General features: G+C 42.5%; 1 protein-coding gene across 4 annotated transcripts in view; it reads right to left on the reverse strand.

The window, feature by feature from the left end:
- The window catches only part of si:cabz01090165.1 (uncharacterized protein LOC100333421 homolog), a 228,343-nt gene extending 211,782 nt beyond the window's left edge, over positions 1 to 16,561 (reverse strand). For all 4 annotated transcript variants that reach the window (XM_058634134.1, XM_058634133.1, XM_058634135.1 and 1 more), the window contains exon 1: positions 15,331 to 16,561. The gene's annotated coding sequence lies outside the window, so the exon portion shown is untranslated. The remainder of the gene's footprint in view (positions 1 to 15,330) is intronic.
- Positions 16,562 to 20,998: the final 4,437 nt, after the last annotated feature.

A 20,998-nucleotide genomic window follows, 5' to 3' on the forward strand; every position in this document is an offset into this window, starting at 1 on the left:
CACTAATTTGTTCTTGGCAGCAGAAAATGTCACCTTCCTAAAAACTGCTGTAAAAAATATTAAATATTAGTTCTTAAATTTTCCAAAAATGAATATCCTCTGGCAAATTTGAGCTATATTCATTCAACACAGACAAAATTATCTGTGCTAACTCCACAGAGAAAGGACCTGATCAAAGCGGGAATCGCTTCCTGTGAGGCACCAGTCGTCACCACTGTGCCTCCATGTAATGGAGATAATATCAAAGATAGTGACATATCCCTCATAGTTATTATGTGACAGGTGTTCTGTACTTTAAGCACAGTACAAAACTGAACACTGAAATGATTAAAGACAAACTGCATTTTACTGCATCGTCGCTGTGCCGACACTCTCTTCAACGCGTTCCGTTTCTGACACTAATGAAGCAGAAAAGCCAATAAAAACTTATCTGAGAGCCGTTTGCTCTTCAGCGACATCATAATGTGGAGGGAAATTACCTGCGGGTAAATTTTGTGGGTGGGTGATCATCTCGTCTACCCCAACAGACACTTTGGCAGCAAGTCAACCATTTTATGTGCAAAGACATCAGGTTGAGTTTTGATGAAAACAGACCCTATTTATTGATCCCCAAGGGAAGAAGAGTGAGTAAGTATGTCGGGGAAAAAGAAGGCAGGGAGGTTTGGTGAAAGTTGGTGTTATGTTCCTGAAGGATACACCACACACTGAGGCAGTTTATGCTCCTGTGCCAAATTTCTCATGGTCTCTGCTAAGAGCACTGCGTACGTCCATTCAGCTCGTCCAGGGAATCTGTACGACCTCTGGTGAAGAAGACAGATGAGTAGGTGGGGAAGAAAACGATTTCAGGGTCAATATTCTCCTTCCATTTCCACTGATCTGCTTCCTAATGCACAGGGGGGGGGAGGGGGGGGCAGTGCACGGTGAAACGGCTCACTCATCCTAAACCGTGAGTGGAAACGATAATGAACAACACACATCGATAAGTGTGACAACATCCTTAGTTCTGTATTCTTTTCAGCAGGCGGGTCAGAGTTCAACAAGACCCTGTCAAAAGGTCATGAAGGTACTTGTGTAAACAGCAGCTGTGAATGATAATGCAACCTTTCAGGATTTCTGTTGAGCCCTTTATTTGCTGCTGATGAATGTCAGGGAGGCTCAGAGTGCAATATGTCAATACGGAAAAATGCTGTATTGTTGCTCTGACTTGTGGAATAGGATTATGAATAGCAGTGTGAAATATTAACATTTGAATGAAATAAGAAAATCACTTACTGAACAGATTTACCACCAGTATGACGAACCAGTGTCACTACTCCATAACAAGGTTTTTGCCACTGAACATAAAACATAAAATCGACATCATTAAAAGTCTGCAATATCTGAACAATATTGTTTTATTAGTTAGTTTTATCTTGTTGTCAGACAAACAAGAGAAAAAAAATCCATGTTTTTAGCTTTCAGGGACAAAGGCAAGGCAATTCCTCATATTATTTAAACAGGGTTTAGCTCTGAATAATTTACATTTTTGGATTATACATTTGCAAGAAGATGCTTCAGGTGTATTTGACCTGGTGTTCCAAATCAGAAATCTGTGGAGATAAGTTCTGCTTGTAAATCATATTCCAGGTTTGTACCGTTTGCTTATGGAATAAAGAGATTTAATGGAAATGATTGGCTTGTCCATGGTTTATCTTGGCGGCTGCACACTTCGTAGGATGCAGCTTTGACTACTGGTACGCAGGTTATCAGAATCAGAGACAGATTTATTGCCAAGTAAGTAAAAAACACATGAGGAATTTGCTTTTGGATCACAATATAGAAAGAAAACTTAAATATTTAGATGGAGAAATGTGTCAGAACCTCTTACAACTACACTTCTGAATACACAATGTCTTGGGTGACAACTGAAATAGCACGATGTGCACAACGCAGATGCTTGTGTTGATGAAAACACAGTTCATATTAGCAGGAGGTCATTATTATTGATGACTAACCCCCGTCTACAGGATTCACTTCTTCACCGTGCCTTTAAACACAACGCACGCGCTCCGCTCCAACCTTCTACCTGCGGGCCGGGCTTTTTGACAGCCGAGTTAAACTATGAAAATGGATTCTAAAATATTCAGTAATGTGTATAGAAAAGGGGAATCATGAATGATTAACAGAGGCATTATCATGAGCGCTATTAAACCTCTCTTCCCTCATTCTCGGTAGAGCCATGAAGACACGCTGTCGTGCAAACGCGGCCCACAAATTCGCTGCCGCTGCACGGGGGAATACGGACGTCGAGCACTCAGCCGCAGTCACACATGTCACGAGATCTGTCATTTGGTCAACTGTGTGTGACTAAACGAGCCTCCAAACCAGTTAAATACCTTTAACGCTCCCCTTTGAAACAGCACAATGACATAATATATGGAGGTATTCATACAGCATTTAATGGACGCTTTCATCTGGGCACACGTCGCCGTTTCTTGAGTGCAGACATTTAATGGCAGCCTCCAGGGGAAACACAGAGTGGTCATATAATGAGCTACTTTCTGAGCTACAGCAGACACACAACAAAGCCTTCAATTCCACCTGCGCAATAAATATTCATCACCAACCAATCAAAGCCAGTTATTATAAAACGTTGGCTTTTCATGATATAAAACACCCTGCCTTTCACCACCTTTCTGTCAAGCATGTTGTTCAAGTAATTCACTGGTTCCAGGAGAATGTTCCGAGCCCGCGAAGGACTTCGGTCTGCAGATAAATGCTAAAGTGAAGCATTGCCCTGAAGGATAAAGCGACAGAGGATTATTGGAGTCTCTCCGTGAGTCCAAGTGAATGTTTGGATTGCATTTGGAGACATTTTCTGGATATATTTGTGAGATACTTTCTTTTTTCTTGCTAGGTCACAGCTCCAGGTGAAACAATTATAGATTCCTTTTTCAGATGAGACACACTTCATTTTAAATGACCCCCAAATCATTCTTAGAGGATCAAATATGCTCCCTCATACTAATGAGAGTGGAATGTAGTTGTGACTATTTAGGTTGGAATTTTTACATCATTATTGACGTTTTCATTCAAAAAAACACATTGTAAGTGATTACTGTGTGATATTTGTGCAGATCTGTGAGAAACAAAGATGTTCCCTTCAGTCTGTAAAATAAGATGTGTGTAGGCCAAGACAATAATTAATATAAAAATATATATTTTGACAACCACTTTGGCTTTGACAAATATTGCGCCTCCTGCGATGTGAAAATTGCAGTAGGCCGCATTGCGTTTAAATTTTGATGAATTGTTCAGCCGTAGTGGAAACATCGCGTTCCCTGTGTGTGCGTAGGTTGTGGTTACTCTGGGTAATCCAGTTTACTATTATAGTCCAAAAAAAACCCAAATAATTGTCAGTATCTAACGTTTATAATCTGACAAATTTTTTTTCGGATGTCCACGGGGAAAACCTGGGGAACCAGTTCCAGACGGACAGCGACTCCAAGCCCGTGACCACTTCCTGTCACATTGAGCGGTTGCTCCAACACTCGGTAGCCAATCAGCCATGGTCAGAATCGCAAACCAAAAACCACGGTGCAAAGAACAAATCAGGGAGCGCAGAGAACAAGTGTTATTTTCAAACAATAAAATACAATATTTTTGAATGATTAAATCAATATTTTATTTGCTTGTCAGCTGAGATCTGCCCCAGCTCGCCTGTGACCTCCATGTGGAGGCTAAAGGGTTGGACAATGAGCGGGTTAGTTCACAAGAACAGAACTGAAAAACAAGAAAACTGGCTGTGCCCAGGCACAGAGGAATAAACAAGGTTCTACTCTCTCTCACAGATATTCAAATATTTATATATTCAAATCGGTTGGGTTAACGTGACGATCCCACAGTACATCCCACAATCCACCCACATTCGGGCGCAGCCATATGTTCCATTTCCAGCCACTCAAATGTGGTGTGGATTGAAAATGTTTCAAGCTTCAGCCCGTTTTTGTTTAACTCTCGTCCGATTCAAATATGAATATGAATATGCTTTAATTAAAATACACCATAAATGAAATATCGTTGGTTAATGACTTGAAGAAATTCTCCTCTGACATTTTATATAGCAACCACTCAGTGGAAAATGTATTTAATGACTGTATTAATAATTAAAATGATGATGTCACACGGAAGCTGCGCCTACTCACTCACTATGACACCGCACAGATTTCCAGGAGCAAACACGCTTCGACGACAGAAGCCGACAACACTGGAAATAACGCGCTGCAGCTCCGGAGCACAGGAGGCCACAGGAGAAACCGAGCACTGAGCAACGTCCACAATACCATCTGCCATCAGGACCTCACACACCGCCGCTTACATCAGCCTCCACAAGAACAGGCATTTTAAAATACCCTCCAACCACAAGAGGGAAAAACAGCCTTGAATTTACAAACTTGAACTATCTTTTACCATTTTAGTGATTAAAAACCAGGCTGGTGGTTTCAGCCTCATAAATGTGAATATATTCTGCTTCCTCTGAGACACTACAGTGAATTGAACACTTCTGACAAACATTTTATGAAAAAAACGGAATAATTATCAGATGCAGGTTCACGTACAGTACATGCAGATGGTAGGGATGGAACAAGACATGGAGACAATAGTATATTGTTTAAACTCATGAGACATGATCATCAACACTCCGGTGCCAAATATTGATATTTTAATCAAGAAATATGGCCCTCAAACACATTTGCTGTCAGTGACCAGCAGCTGTGGCACTTATCATGGGAATGGTGGTAACATGGACACAAATGAGCTGGCGGACAAACTTAACAGCAGTGGAAAGATGGATCCTTTTACAGTGCGATTGCGATAATCAAGCAACTAATCGATTAATTGATATGAAAAGAAAACTGTTGTTCGGCCCAGTTTTTATAGGACACACAGTTTTGTACAAACAGGGTTTTCGTTCTTTCTCAAACATATTTTTACTGTTTTTGTTCCTTATCAGCTGCCTGAATTATCGTGTGGTATATTGTAGAGGCTCGTTCCGTCGTGTTTAAGCAGAAATTAGGACACAAAAGCAGATTTACTTACTCAGAAAAGCAGTCCAAGAAAGAAAAACAGACAAGGGCAAAATAATATCCAAAATACAAAACAGCAAGACGGGTTAAAAAAAACTGACAAAGGGAAGTGAACTAAAGCAAACACACTGACAAAGGGAAGTAAGAGCATGGTGACTAAAGACATGAGGGAGGGAGGGACCATAGGACACAGGTGGAACTCATCAGGGCGGGGCAGACAATCACAGAGACAGGAAGTAAGTGGACGCCCAAGGAAATAACCAACAAAGTAAAACAGGAAAAACCAAAAGTTGGCATCAAATAAAAGTCAGAAAAAAGTCCTCAAGTGACAGATGAACTACTGCGGCTGCTGTCAGTGAAACATCCACCAAACATGTTCATTAAAGCCATGGTTAATGTCCCCTGTCACTACTGACGCTAATGATTTTACATTTAAAAAAGATATTAGGAAAGATCGTAGACGGACAGAGCGATGAGTCACTCCGTGCAAGTCTCTCTCTCTGTGAATAAACCATGACAGCATTTGCTGACTCTTCATTTTCTCTCACTTTGGTTCCCTTCTTCCTTTCACTCCTAATGTACAAAGTAAGTTACACGTGAACACATGAACGTGATGCTGCAACGCATTCACTCACACATGGCACAGGTCACGTTGATCACAGAGAGAGAGATCTGCACATCATTTATTCCTCTCTTTTTACACAAGACGCTGAATTTTAATATTTCTTCAGCCATTTCTCTGAGGTCCTTATTATTCTCTCCATCGTTTCTTTCCCCCTCTGCCTCCTCTATCTCTCCCACCCGCTTTCATGTCTACCTCCTCGCGTCCTCTGTCTTTCCTCACCCTTCTTTCATCTCCTCTCTTCTCACCTCCCCTTACCCTCCCATCTTTTCTCCCTCTCCTCCCTCTTTTCTCTCCTCCGCTCCTCCATCTATCACTGCTGTCAGTGTGTGACAGATTAGCTCTCATCTCACCATTACCATTTAATGACCCGGCCTTACATGGAGACACTCACCCATGAAACTCATTACATCAAACATGACATTCAGCTTGCTCTTGCTCTCTCTCACTCTCTCCCTCTCTCTCCCTCTCTCTCTCTGCATGTGTGTGTGTGTATGTGTCACAAACAAACACACACACACACTGCTACTGTTATTCAGAGTGTGAGTTTGTGTGTGCGTGCAGGTTCTTACTCAGCAGCAGAAAAAGAATAGAGACCGTCGCTCCACACACACACACACACCTACACTGTTGATGACGTTACACTGAATCCAAAATTAGAAATCCTATATGATCCAGATTACGTGACACGTGAAGGCACAAAGAACACCTGGTTAGGTCGAGGAGAAGCATCAGTAACATCTCCATATATGAACAAACATGTGTCACAGCGGGACGTCCTCAGACGGCGTTTAAGGCACAGCAGGCAGACATTTCCACCCAGAGTATCAACGAGAGCTGGACAATGCCTCAGGTTATGAATCGCGCATGAAACAAGGACATCTGTGTGTGATCATCTGGTACGAAAAGGTTAGGTCAGGACACGCAGGCAGCGCTGATCCCCAAAACATGAGTATTTTAATAGGTTGCAGATGAAACCCAACAATGCACCTTTCATAAAGATCAGATGTTGTTGGGGATGGGAATGGGTATCGGTTTCAAACCTGGTCAGAATGACTGGATCGGACATCGAACCGATATATAAACATTTTAAATCGCTTTAAAAGACCCACCTCTTCTCCTTAGCCTTCACCAGGATAAGAATAGTCAACCTGGACACTTCTATGTAGTTTCTACCATTTAACTATGATAGTTTGTCACTACTGTACTGTTTTACTTCTATTGTTATTGATGTTATGTTGTTTTATTGCTTTGCCTTTAGCTAGTAGATACTCGAGGTCATGATATTGGCAGACACGACGTCCCATCCCTATGAGAAATGAGAATTTCACCTAAAATACTTGTGAACTACGTCACTGGTGCGACGTGTCAAACACACACACAAACTGTGCGAAAATGTTCCTTATTAAGCCAGAGTTAAGTAAACCTGATTTTCACAAAATAAGAAATGCAGTGTTGAATGCAGTCTAGGTGTGAGGATGTCATCTTTGTGTCTCGGGCTGCAAACACACACACACACACACACAATGATGAACACACAAAAAAAAAAAAAAAACAAGTGCACAATTAATTATGGTGAGAAATCTTAATACAGTAGAGAAAACATATCGCACGTACACACACACACACACACACTGAAAGTGTCTATTTTTATCTCTCTGCTGACAGCACCCCGCATGTCCCACTGTTCACACTAAGCTGAGCCACATAATTGGCTACCATCTATCCTCCCTCTCTCTGTGTGTGTGCCTTTTTTCCATCTCTCTCCCCCTCTGTCTTTATTCTGCTTTCCTCTTCATCCCTGGCTCCTCGTTTGAAATCCCTCCATCTTGTACTTGCTGGTAACGCGCGGCAAGTTGTGCGTCTGTAGCTTAAAACGACGTGCCTCCCATTTTCTGTCTCAGTGGGATAGCTGAGCCGTGGCAGAACTGAACCGCAAGCTGTGTTTACGCGAAGGCCCCAGCAAGAGAGAGGGAGAGAGAGAGAGAGCGGGTCGAGCGAGAAGTGAAGTTATCCCAGAGAGAGAGTGGATGTAGGTGGACAAGAAGTAATAAGGAGGAAGGAGAGAGAGGGACACTTGGGACAAAAAGACGAGGCACACAAACACAGACTGTATTTTAAGGTTTTTTACCACCTGCTGTTAGAGGGAAAGGAAAGGAATCTCTGCCTCAATCTACTTAGTATGTGTGTGTGTGTGTGTACTTGTGAACCAGTAGAACAGGGGACTTCGGTGTCTTTACACACTCACAAACAGGGGACTTCACGTTGAACAGGGGACATTTTTCAAGTCCCTTGTCTGTGTGTCTGTGTGTGTGTCTTGTTGAAGAGTAACTTGCAATACATATATGCATTATTTTCTAAGGTAAAATGGGAATATTTCTGCACCAGAGTAACAATAATGACGATATATTGTGTTGTATTTGATACACTCCCAACACGTGCATCTATTTTTTTTTCATTGCTAAACAGTCAGTTTTCTCAGTTCATCAATTTGTTCCATATAATATCAAAAAAAAGATTGGTTTTGAACCCTAAAACTCAAACAAACCCACAGACGTTCTTATTTTACTGTCATGGAGGAGCAAAGACACCAGAACATGTTCACATTTAAGAAGCTGAACTCGCTCAGCGTGAGGCGTGTTCTGGGCTCCAAAGAAAGGGCAAACAAGTGGAACATGAGATTGACTACAAATGCGTGGATTCAGACCCAGAACGGAACCGCGGGCACATACAGTACATGCATAACTGAGCATGCTAACTGATAGAAACCATGAGAGGTGGCTGGTCTGAGGGGATATTTGTACTATATTATAGTGTCTGTTCAAAATCCTGATTGTGTTACTTGGTAAGGATGATGTTACTCGTGCAGAACCCCTGCAAACCATTGTACTTGTGTTGATATTGTATCACACCTGCCATCTACCAACCTGTTTAAAATCAATACAAATTTGAATAATTCTAAATAATCACATATTGCAGGACGTGAAAACCTTTCTTTGATGCACACTGTGGCTTTAGCTGAGATGAGGAGTAAAACAGGAGAACACAAACAACCATGCAGAGTACAGGGAGTGGAGAGGAAAGGAGGACAGCAAGCAGATTTCACAACAACAGAGAGGGAGAGAGCATGTGTGTGTGTGTGTGTGTGTACTCACACTGTGTTTGATGGACAGTAAAATGGAGGGGAAGCCTACAGAGGATTCACCCATAACCTCCATCTGCCTCTCTCTCTCTCTGTAGCACTCACACAGATCTGCCTGTAAAATCCCAAGTCTTTTAATCTCAAAGGACACACACACACACACACTGTACAACTATTCTTCTTAGGACACTGCATTGACTTTCTTTCATTTGGACAGCCTTAACTAAATGTTACCCCTAACCTTAACCTAATCCCAATTCAAATCTTATACACTTCTTCAGAAATGTGGTTCTGCCTCATTGGGACCAGGTTTGAGTCTTCATGAGGACGACTGGTCCTGACAAGGTCAGTGTTTATGCCAGGGAAATATCCTAAACAGGTAAAAACAGGTGTTTTGCTTACATCAGCCAACATCAGAACCACAGAGAGACAGACAGACAGACAGACAGACAGGGCTGCAAATCATGGCACCTGATTAAGAACACCCGCACTGATTTCATTTGATTTGTTATCAAGCTGTTCTTCGGCTCATGTTGTTTCTGATTCATTAATTCTCTGCAAAAATGTCTGAAAGCGAGATGTAGGAGAGAACAACGCATAAAGTACACACACACGCACATTTTCAAACATACCTTTATGTTTTTTTGTAGAGTTGTAAAATCAATGTTCCCTTATGAGTCTCCCAGAGAGCCATGTTCTTGCCCGTCTCAGTATACTCAGCACTATGTGTCACTACACTTCAAAAAAAAAGCCTGAACTACACCTTTAACAGTTTTTTTTTTTCACTTAAACACACACACACACACACTGTTCCATTGTGTTTTGTTCTCTTAAATCACTCTGCACCATCCATCAGCCGCACCGTCAGATATGACCTTCAACAAAGGAAAAGAGAGACACAGGAGAGAGAGGGGGGGGGGGGTGTGTAGGGCCTAAAAGCAAGAGAGAGGCAGATGAATAATTTGAGTAAAAAGAGGGAGAGACGGAAGAGGGACGAAAAAGTGAGAGATAAAAGGAGTGAGGATGATCGACAGTGGTGTGGAAACACAGAGACAGAGCGAGATGTGATGAGCATTGGATCACTATCCTGCTGAGATTAGCAGATTGACATCCATATTGGATTTATACTGTGCTTGTGCCTGTCACACTGACAGATCTCAGTGGTGCAGGGTGGACTCGTATTCCATTTAAATTTTACACATCTTGGCCTTAATCTACTTGGTGTCAGAGCACACATGAAAAAGAAGAAGCACACTCCAACTTCCGGGTTATCTCCATTCACCGTTGATCTTCACTGTCCTGTGAGAGGGGAAATTGGTTTTGTCTCGAAAGCTTCGGCAGCAAATACACGACATCTTATTTTATAAAACTGAAAATCACTTCAGTTTTACTGTTGCTGAACATTTCGGGGGGGAGGGGGGGGGGGGGGGTATCAGAGTAATGGTACGTTACAATATGGGTGGAGCTAGACCCACAACAATCAGCTGATTGAGTTGTCTGTCGTTGTTGCCACACCAGTATAAAGGTACGCTACGTATCTCGCTGACAGCTTACACCGGTACTGTTCTCGTTTGAAACACAAGCCTGACCGAGGGCTTCACTGTTCCGAACCGTACTGAACTGTACCACGATGGAAACACGGCTCCACTAGAGCTAGCACCCCCTGTACTGAGGCCTCACTTGCTGTATGTCTTCACCATTCAGTCCCATTTTCAAAATCATAGCTGTATTTTTCCTTCCATTATTAATCAAATGCCAACATATTTGGCTTTTAGCTTCCTTCAAACATGAACCTCAAACGCCTCAAAAAATAAAAAAAAAAGAAATTACGTAAAACTCCAGCAACTCGACAAAAAGCACAAAGCAAAGGAACTGCAGTTCCTTATTTGAACAGAAATGTGGGTCACACTTCAGTGGTTCTATTTTTAAAAAAGAACTTCACAAGAATCTTTAAATAAATAAGACAAAACAGGAGGAGGAGGAGGAGAATAAATAACAACAAATCACTTTATCTGTGGCTTCTGTGTGTGAGTCTATCAAGAGCTAATCAGAATTTAAGTCCCAGGCTGCGAATCTTTATGCTGAAGAAAGCTGCTGTAAAACAGAAAGGAATTAAGATAAATATACAGCAGAGTTGTGTTTGTGCTTTTGGGGGGAGGGAATTTATCTAAATTACAGTCATTTGAAGTCTCTATGTTCAGCTGTAATGCTGTTGCTTGTTGTTCCTGCTGTGTTGGCACAAAATGTCTTAAGGAATTCAATCTTGGGATTTCTCCAAAGCCAAAGAGAGTGAGGACAGGTACTGTAATGAAACAAAGAAACTGAAAAAAGCACATTGCTTCTGTTATTGCTTGTTAATCATTAAACAACTTTTAATTATTTACCACTTCCTACTATAACAAATAGGTGCAAAATCATCTTTGCATTATATACAGTATTAAACTCATCTGTATCACAGTCATGTTAGCATTTCATGATACCATGTAGCCCGAATTGACCAGACGTTGAAATCAGTTTAAAGTTGTCATTTTTTTTAATCAATTAATCCTTTGACTATTTTCTCAATTAATCAAGTAATTGTTTGCTCCACAAATTGTTAATTATCGTTTCTCAAATCTGGCAATGATGATGTTCTCAGATGTCTCGTTTTGTCCACAAACCAAAGTTATTCAGTTTTAATGATGTTTTTGTTTTATGGAGCAAAGAAACCAGAATATATTTTCAAAAAATCTGAGAAAAACACTCAATGTTTTTTTTACTTAATTTAGTAATCCATAAATAATCAATTAATAGTTTAAATAGAAATAGTTTCAGCCCCAGTATATTGTAATATCCACTACAGTCTACATGGTCCACATTATTATGGTTTAAGCAAAAACATTATGGGTTTTGTACAATTTTGTAAAAAAAAAAGGAAATCACATGTAAGTGGTGTTAAATCTGAGTGTTTCCTGTTTTTAGACCTTGAAAAGCACAACAGACCTTATATAACACTGGCAGCTACAGAGTCTGGTAATTCAACTGGCACTCTGGCCTCCATCCAGCTTGTCTATGATTAGACCTCTTTGTTCCTAAACCTGCTTGGCAGCAAGAGACAAAACTGGCTGATGCCCTTCTAATTTCCTCTTGAAAGGCCCTCTGTCAAAAAATAATAAAATATTTTTTTTTTCCCCTGACGTTTGAATTGGGTTGTTTTTTTGAACCATAAAAGCTATGATGTGGAAACATTGAATTTCCTTTCACCCTCAAAGTTAAATGTAAGTCAGGCTGTTGGGCTATAGACTAAAAAAAAGCTATTAGAGACAATTCCAGAAGCAGTACTTGTTATCCATAAAGGGCTGTTATGTAACAACAACAACACCCCTAACTCCCCCACCTCCGACTCCAGTGATAGATAAGCAGGTAAGAGGCTATCACAAATATCCAGATCATAAAATGTGATTTAAATTCCAGCAGAAATTCTGCATCCCGTCTGGTTCAACAATTAATCTGTGGATTAATCTCCCAGCCTGAAGCCATACCCCCGATCCCTCCATCTATTCATTCACCCATCTGTTTCTTCATCCCTCTGTCCATCTATTCATCTCGGCAACCTTGTCTGCACTCACTCTGTCTCGGTCTTCTTTTCTGCTTCCTTTCAGTCTAGATATTCAAAGACAGGTTGCATGGTATTAGCAAAACTAACATTCACTGCAATATGAGAAATACAGCAATATTCAGCAGATGACTCAAAAATCTTTCTCAGATTATTGTGGAGACGGTGATGAGTGGTGTATCATCTGCATAGAAAAGAACCCTAATGATAAAAAAGCTGGACGCATAAGTCATCCTTCCTTTACGGAAGCAGCAGAGCTTAAAACTAAAATGATCATTTTAGGACATCAAATATTTTTCTCCAGTTTCTTATTCATGTTCAAGTTGTGGTCATTTGCTAGCAAGCCATGCATGTGAAAGGGAAACTGATAAACAAATGTGATTGGGTTTTTGAACTGTGTAAGGTTTGTTTTAATAAAGGTTGTAGCAGGTCCTTGTTAAACTAGCTGACCTGATTTCAAGCTGCTGTCAGCAGTGTTATCTTCTGGCTAACGTCCTGTCTGTTGCTGATAACATTTGCATTTATAACACTGCAACAGCCTAACCTCATGAGCAGAGAGGACCTCCTCTGTGTAGAGTACTGGCTCCTGATTGGATGGAGAGTTATGGGATACTGGAAATGTTTCTCCTAGATCTACTATGAGAGCCCTCAGACTGAGAACCAGGTAATTGAGCAAACGCTCGTGTATCAGTAAGTTTTTAAGCAGCAAAACTTTTTACTTATCAATTCTCTTTCTTGACATCAGCCTTGAATTAAAGCAGAACCAGCATCATATTGAGTGTCATATCATTAAAAAATGTAGTTTTCCGTATGAACCAATGTATCACCCTAAGCTATAGTATGCTACGACTTTCCTGGAGCTCTCTGCAGTGCCGCTTCTTAGAGCTGTCCAGAATTCATGGACTTCACCACCCTCTAACATGGTGCTGAAATTAAGCAGGCCAGAGCTCTCCATGGTCCTGAAACCTTCCACAGTCATTCAGTGGTCTTGTTGTTTCCCTAGACCACATCAGCTCTCTCCAATAAACTGAATCCACATCAGTTCAGACAAAAGTCTGTGCTACGTTCTCAGTGACAGCAACACAACAACCAAACCGCCCATGCTCTGAAACCCAACATTTTCAATGGCTTAAGCCGAGCTTGGCGAGCTCACTTGAGCGCTAACGCTAACCCGGCACAAGCAGTACATAAACAGTCACTTGAAAAGTCACTTTTTATCCTTCTTAAGGCTCTTCATGTGCTTCAGCACATTAAAAATGAAATCACGCATTATATATATGACAGTTAAGAGCCAAGTCAGCGCTGACTTAATCTGAGGGCTTTGCATAAATGCAGAAAGAACAGTGTCACCCTATAAACATGCAGTCATCAAAACTGTAGGTGGAACTAGACACTTATCTTAATGTCTCCTGAGCAGCCGTGAGCCACTGTTGTGTGTCACGATGAGGAGCAAAGAGGTGACCATGCAAGTGAAGAGGAAGATTTTTATTATGTCAGGCTCTCCCTCTCTCGGGGGTTGCTGCAGCAGATGATCTGCATATTTGATTTGGCAGAGATTTCTATGACGGTTGCTGTTCCTGACACAATCTTCCCATTTATCCAGGCTTGAGACTGACACTAGAAGTACATTGGATGTCAGTTTGGAGTGTTCACTTAACAATGGGAATTGGGTATCTTGCCCGGGGGTACTTCAGCCTATGACCTGGCGGGGATTCAAAGCAGGATTCCTCAAGTGGCGAGGAAGAATGACTGGGGAAAATTCTTGACAGAGATGGCAAAGGGAGATGCTTTGCCAAACCCAATAGGTGAAAGTGTTATTAGGAAGCAGGTGACCACAAGGAAACTGACAAAGAGAGCTAGGAGATGAACGGGTGGAGTGAAAAAAACATGTGTTTCCCTGCCAATCTTCACAAGAAGACTTGAGCACCAGAGCCACAGAGGATTCAGTAAAATAATCAAAAATCCCTGTTATGAGTATCAAACGAAAAAGGCGAGGCTGCAGCTGCTGAAAGCAAAAACTAAAATAAAAACTGCACAGTTCTGGAGTGAACTTCAGTCATGTACTGACGTAACAAAAGAAAAACTCTATCAACATGATGGAAAGTGGAGGAAAAAAAGGAGAGCAGCTCATGACCCAGGGCTATCACCTCATCTGTCAAACGTGGCGGTGGTTCTGTTATGGCTCGGGGACGAACGGCTGACAACGCAACCGGTTTTGCTGGCGTTTATTGATGACTCCACTGGTGATGGAAAACACTGAAAGAATGTGAAGGTTTGTGTTGCAAATGCATCACAAATGCACCGAAAGACATTTCATCGATGATGACCATCTCTAACATAGGACCACAGAGGTGTACCCTTGTTTTCTCCTCAGCCCCCTCACCTCCTCCTCCTCCTCCCACCCACTCTCCTTCAGATCCCACCACCTTTCCTCACCTCATACTTTCTTCCTCTCCCTCATTCTGCGACCCACACTCTCACCTCCTCCTCCTCCTCCTCCTCCTCCTCATTCTGTTCTCATCTCCGAACCTCCTGCATAATAGATGTGGCTGTAACGCCAGTCTACTGGAGCGGCATGATGAGGCAGCTTTGGGGAGGGAGGGAGGGAGGAAGCACCATCCCAGAAATAAAGCTTTCTATTACCCACAAGAGCCCAATGAGCACGCGCATGCACACACATTCCCATACAGGCTAATGTACAGAAACAAGTGGCAGCAAAAATATCAATTACCGGCTCTTAACCGTGAGGAGCCCCCCTAAACACGCGCGCGCACCCACTCACAGGGGTGTCATGGCAAAGTCTAGTCAGATTACTGCGATGATTCATTTCTACGAATAAAACTATTGTTGGCATCATCACGGTTATCCCTGCAGTCTCTCACACACACACACACACACGCCTTACCTTCATCTATCTCCAAATTCGCAGATTGTTAAAGTAGGTGATGATGAGGACGATGATGATGCACCACAGCTTCTCCCAACTCGCGCAAATCCTTCCTCATCCACACACGATGAGAGGGCGAGAGGAGAGAGACGGAGAAAGATGGTAATTTTCTGGACCGGACAGCGGCGAGAGCAGATTTTTTTTTACCGGAACAGCCGTCAGAAAGTGAAAGAATGACCCGGGAATCCAGGAGCCGGCGGGAAGCTTTCAGGTGGACATATAGATCCTGAAAGAAGGTGAAGAGGGAGGGTGGGTAGGTGGGTGGTTGGAGGCAGGGGGTCCAAAAAACCCGCTTCCAAAGCTCGAGTCACGTTACTCCAAAAACGCACAGGCGCGTTAACGAGCCCTGTCATCCATTAATGTTCCGTTTCCTTCATGCACAATTCCTCAGAGAGACAGAAAAGTGTCAGCAGGAGGTGAACCCGCTTTAATCCCGGTGACGATCCAGTGGGAATCCACACGCACGCAGCTCACTATTTGTCCTTCACCAAAAAAAGAGAAAAGAAACTACACGCAGAGACACAGAGAGAGTCGTGGAGGTGGAGATGAGCCCGTCAGGTATCCACGCATCCGCGTAATGGTGCAGCAGCTTATCTCTGCAGGTACATGGGGCCTATTAAACGGATAAAAGCAAGCGACATCCTGGTGATGATGCCCGGGAATCCTGCGCCTCGGACGCCGGTGTTCTGTCTTCACAGACTCTCTCTCTCTCACTCACACACACACACACACACACACACACACAGGAAAAATCCCCGGTTAAATGTTGGAAGCGGGTCCGGGCGGTGTCCACTCCCTCCGTGCCCAAGTATTAAAGCACACAACTGTGAACCAGCGACTGTGGTAAAACAAGTGATACTTTCAATAATCCACCGGGCAACATTTCACAGGCTCGTAAAAACGCAGAGTTGCGGGAAATAAACGAGCCCGAAGCTCCACTTCCAACCAAGAGCTCCGTCCGCGGCAGCTGCAGTTTGGGCTTCTCGCTGCGGGGCTGTGTGTGGGACTCAGTCACCGACAGAGAGAGACTGTGGTGTGCGAATAATCCTCATCATCGGGGCTCACATTGTCCGTCAAAACTGCGTCCGTTGTCCGGTTAAAATCGACCGGTGGAGTCCGCCCTGCCGTCGCTCATCCACCGCCGCTCCTACAGCCAAAGTTTGGATGTCAGCGTCAGATTCCTGCGCGTGCTTCCCACCGGTGGGAGGAGGCTGAGTGACTGACAGATTGAGAGAGAGAGAGAGAGAGAGAGAGAGAGAGAGGACACACCCATAGATAGATAGATAGATAGATAGATAGATAGATTGAATCACCTGAGCCTTTATTTCACAGTTTAAAACACAGAGATGTATACATGGTATATTAAATGACGTGTATCACACAAATTGCCTGAACTAGCTCACAGGCTATATTTCATCTCTCAAGAGTAAATAATGATGTTAAAGAACATGTCCGAGTTGCAGAGTCATAGAGTCAACATGTTGCGCCATGTCTTTGATACGACACCATAGGACACTTCATTATGTACAAAGGACACTTGATCGAGTGGCACCTGTGGCACTTCTTTCAAGGATGAGTATGTGATTAACTCCAAGATGATCTTCTGCATACCTTGGTTGTAATGAGCGGTTATGTGAGTTACTGATTCCTTTCTATTCATTCAAACCATTCAATCGTCTCCTCTGACCTCTGGCATCAACAAGCCATTTCTCCTCACAGAATTGGACGCTGGATATTTCTCTGGAAACCATAGAGATGGTTGCATGAATCATGCCACAGCATTTGTAATTTGTAATTCAATACTGAATAAAAATTGCGTGCACAAGTACATAAATGACGAGGAGGTTGGACAAGAAGGAGAAATGTCATTCTCATTTAATTCTGCGGTACACATTTTAACCAAATCATAGCACTGCTAATGATAAGACATCATGATGTTCCAGACCTTTGCTTGAGATTTCCTCTGTGAATGTGAAGTGGACACCCTTGAGCTACAGAACAAGACTAGCCCAAGGGGACAGTGCTAACATGAACAGGTACAATTTGGTGTAAGTAAAGATATCACGAGAATCAACGAGAGACAGTTGGGATTATGTAGATCTCTGTGGTTCTTTTTCTTAGAAAGAGTTTGCGGAATTGTTTCCACAAAGACGACTTCTTTACGCCGTTGCCAGACTTCATCTGAAGACAGATTCGCTTCATGAGATCGCAGACTCGTCTTTGGCTCTCCAATTCCGTAAGTCTATTTTGAAGAGCGATGCTTTGATTGATTAGTTTGTGAATGGTCTGGGCTTTTTCAAACATGCGACATGACTCCTCCTGCTCCCACTGGTGCCTGGTCTCATCCAGTGTGGAGGCAATTTGGGAGATTTCCTCCATGTGCTTCGCCAGACTTGCCTCAGCCTCATCCGTCTTTTGGCACAGATCCTGAAGAGTTACCTCCAGTTCCCTGACCTTCAGCTCTGATTTCCCTTTCAGCTTCTCCATTTCACACAGTTGACCCATTAAGTTGCGTCTCTCGTTCTTCAGGCTTGTGATCTCGCAGGACATGTTTTCATTTATTTGCTGCTCGCAAATGAGCCTGCACTCCTGCTCATGCAGGAGCTCAATCAGCAACGTCTTGGGTATGTCTTGGAGGCTGTGGATCTTGTCTCCGGCAATCCCAGGCGTCTCTGCAGGAGACGGTCTCAGGAGAATGCTAAATTCTTCAGCATTTTCTTCTTCCAGATACGGAGATATACTCATCTCTGAAGACAGGGCAGGCTGACAGCCAAATGTCTCTGCTGAACGTGTTACACACTGCTCACTCATCTTTGACCGCAGAGATTCTTCTGAGCTGAAATTTCGGTCCAGGCAGAGGTTTCCCTAAAACTGAGCTATTTTCTTCTACTTTAGCGTTTTACGGCTGTTAGCATCAACACTGTTGCATTACTGCCTCCTTTTCCTTGATCTCATCTCTTTTCTTCTCCACCCCTTCGTGGTGGTTAGTACTTTAGTTTAACTTTATAGCCACAGGGACAGATGGCAGTTACACTTCAAAGGAAACAAACACTTCAAAGACTTCTTCTCTCGTGTTCCATGAATTTGCAATGTTGCATCACTTTTTTTTAATTCAATTCTTTCTCTATCATCTCGTCCTTAAAAACCCAAATAAACACTTCCTTCTTTCATCCATGTTTTCAAAGTCATGTCATGTCATCACAGAGCCAAGCCTGACATGACAGTTTTTTTTCACAATACACAAATGTTTTAGTACAAAGGAAACAACACAAGAAAAGGATAGTGACAGAAAATGATGACAGATGACATAATAAGAAAAGTAATACTATTATTTGAAATGCTGACTCAGCATTCCCAACTAATAATACACTGAGCACTGGCATTATGAGCTATCTTCATATTTTTAAATAGTTGTTTTACTTTCTTTATGAAGATTGTTTCAGACAGACAGACAGATACAGTCAGAAGAGACTACAACTCTGGGTTTGAATCAAAGTGTCACAGATACCACCTGATTATGTCAGTGCTGTCTATGCAGCTAAAGCACTTCTGCAGGCCCTCTATACTTTTATACTATAGTTTCACACCTTTCACACATCTTTGTAGCAGCTTCTCTCGCTTTAGACGTCTCTTTTACTCCACTCCCACTGGGTTTTTAACCACTGCTAATATGTTTAATCGGCATTCACTCCAGAGACACGCTGGTATTTATTCACTTTGGCTCCGGTCAGCATTAGTAGGAACACAATACCAAGGTAAACACCAAGTCCTTTCTTCTACGTCTGCTTCATTTTTTGTTAGCCATGCAAATCTCTGCATCATTTTCTGGCGGTAGTCATCAATGTCTGCAGTGAACCTTACGTTTTCCACACACAGAGCTTGCTATATTTATTTCAATTGAATGACTTATTTAGATAAGGAGGGAAAAAACATACAGAATACTAACCACTGTACCATTGTCACTGAGTTCCATGGTGTTGTGGTTTTTTTTTTTCTGCTTTCCTACGACTCAATTTGTTTCCAGCACATTCGTGGCATTACAATTTATGCACGGGTGACACAGAGGTGAGAAAGACATCACATCACATTTAAATGTTAGTCATGGACCTTTCCCTGCACAACCCTGCATGGTTGTTGCTAATGGTGATTCAAACACTCTTTTTAAGCAAACGTGTCTGTGAAGGTTCTCAGACGTCCAGGTCATAGTCATCTTCAGTAGTTAGCTGTAGGTGAACTGAAGATGCCTCTTGGAGGGATTGGATGGAAAGTCCAGTCGCCTACAAGCAAAGGATGTAATCACAGTGATGCTGTGAAATCCAGTATAGTAAAAGACAAAATACTTCTGTAATGCAGTCCCCATGCAGACCCACCAGAGACATCGGCTGGTCTAGACAAAATACCAAACTGTGTCAGACTGAAGGGTACACATGAGACAGAAACAATGATGTAAGAGTGGTCTCCTTCAGCGTTTGGAGAGGCTGAAAAAACAAGTTTCTCCTGTCACTGGAAAGTGAGGTACAGTTCAGCCATGTCATGGAGGCTGATACTCATGTGCTGGCAGACCAGCCTGTCTTTCTTTCTCACAGGAACTGCATGTTCATGAGCAATGAGCAGAGGAAGCTTGTGTTCCAGCCTCTCCAAACATTAATAGGGACCAATCTTCCCTCTGTGATTCCTCACTGGTAAAATTTGAGGTCTTATGTCTTCAACTTCTTCACTTTCACACAAATTTAGTATCTAAAGTAGCAGATCTATCAATGTGTTGGCCACTCTAAGGGATGCTTTTCAGCACCAAATCAGTACAAGACCTTTCAGAATGTTGTCATCCATTCAATTGGGAGCAGCAGGTTCCCTGTAAAAATGCAGATAAAGCAAAATTATAACATATTTAGTGACAACCCAAGAAAATCTGGGCTCACAGAGAGAAAAGGGTTCCACATTTCAGTTTCTGTTGTAATACGTTCGATTTTGAGGAAGGTCTTAACACGGTTGACTGTGAAGGCTGTAAGAATGGGACACAGTCAGACTGGAGTATGGAGAGTGTATGGAAGGGGAGGGTTTCGGTGGCATGAAGGTTGGCTGCCATTTCCAGTGCTGCTGTGAATTAGAATTAGCAGCATCAGGGAAGTATTTCACGTGGGCTGAATGTTGAATACTGTATCGTTGTGTCAGTGCAAATGTGCTGAGCATCTGCAAAATTAAATGCCGATACGCTTAGCCTGAGGGAGTGAGAGAGCAGAGCAGAGCAGACACTGGGCTTGGAGGACAAATAAGGTCATGGTCATGTGTAAAAAAAAAAAAAATTCAGGCCACACCGTGAAGCAACGGGTAGTATTGTTGCTTCACAGCAGATCACAGGTTTGAATACTGGGTAGACAGAACAAAACTGAAGTCGATGCCTGATCCTTATCACCTGTAACACCTGTAGATGTAGGTGTTTCAAACTGGGGCCTTTCTGTGCGGAGTCTGCATGTTCTGTGTGTGTGTGTGTGGGGGGGTTTTCTCTGGACAGTCCAAACACAGATTGGGTTTAAGTTAACAGTTAACTGACAATAAGAATGGTTGAATGTTGGCCTAGTAATGGACTGGCGACGTGTAACCTCCTGCAGAAGAACAGGAAATATGG

The sequence above is a fragment of the Solea solea genome, chromosome 7, assembly GCF_958295425.1.
Source record: "Solea solea chromosome 7, fSolSol10.1, whole genome shotgun sequence".
Lineage (NCBI taxonomy): Eukaryota > Metazoa > Chordata > Actinopteri > Pleuronectiformes > Soleidae > Solea > Solea solea.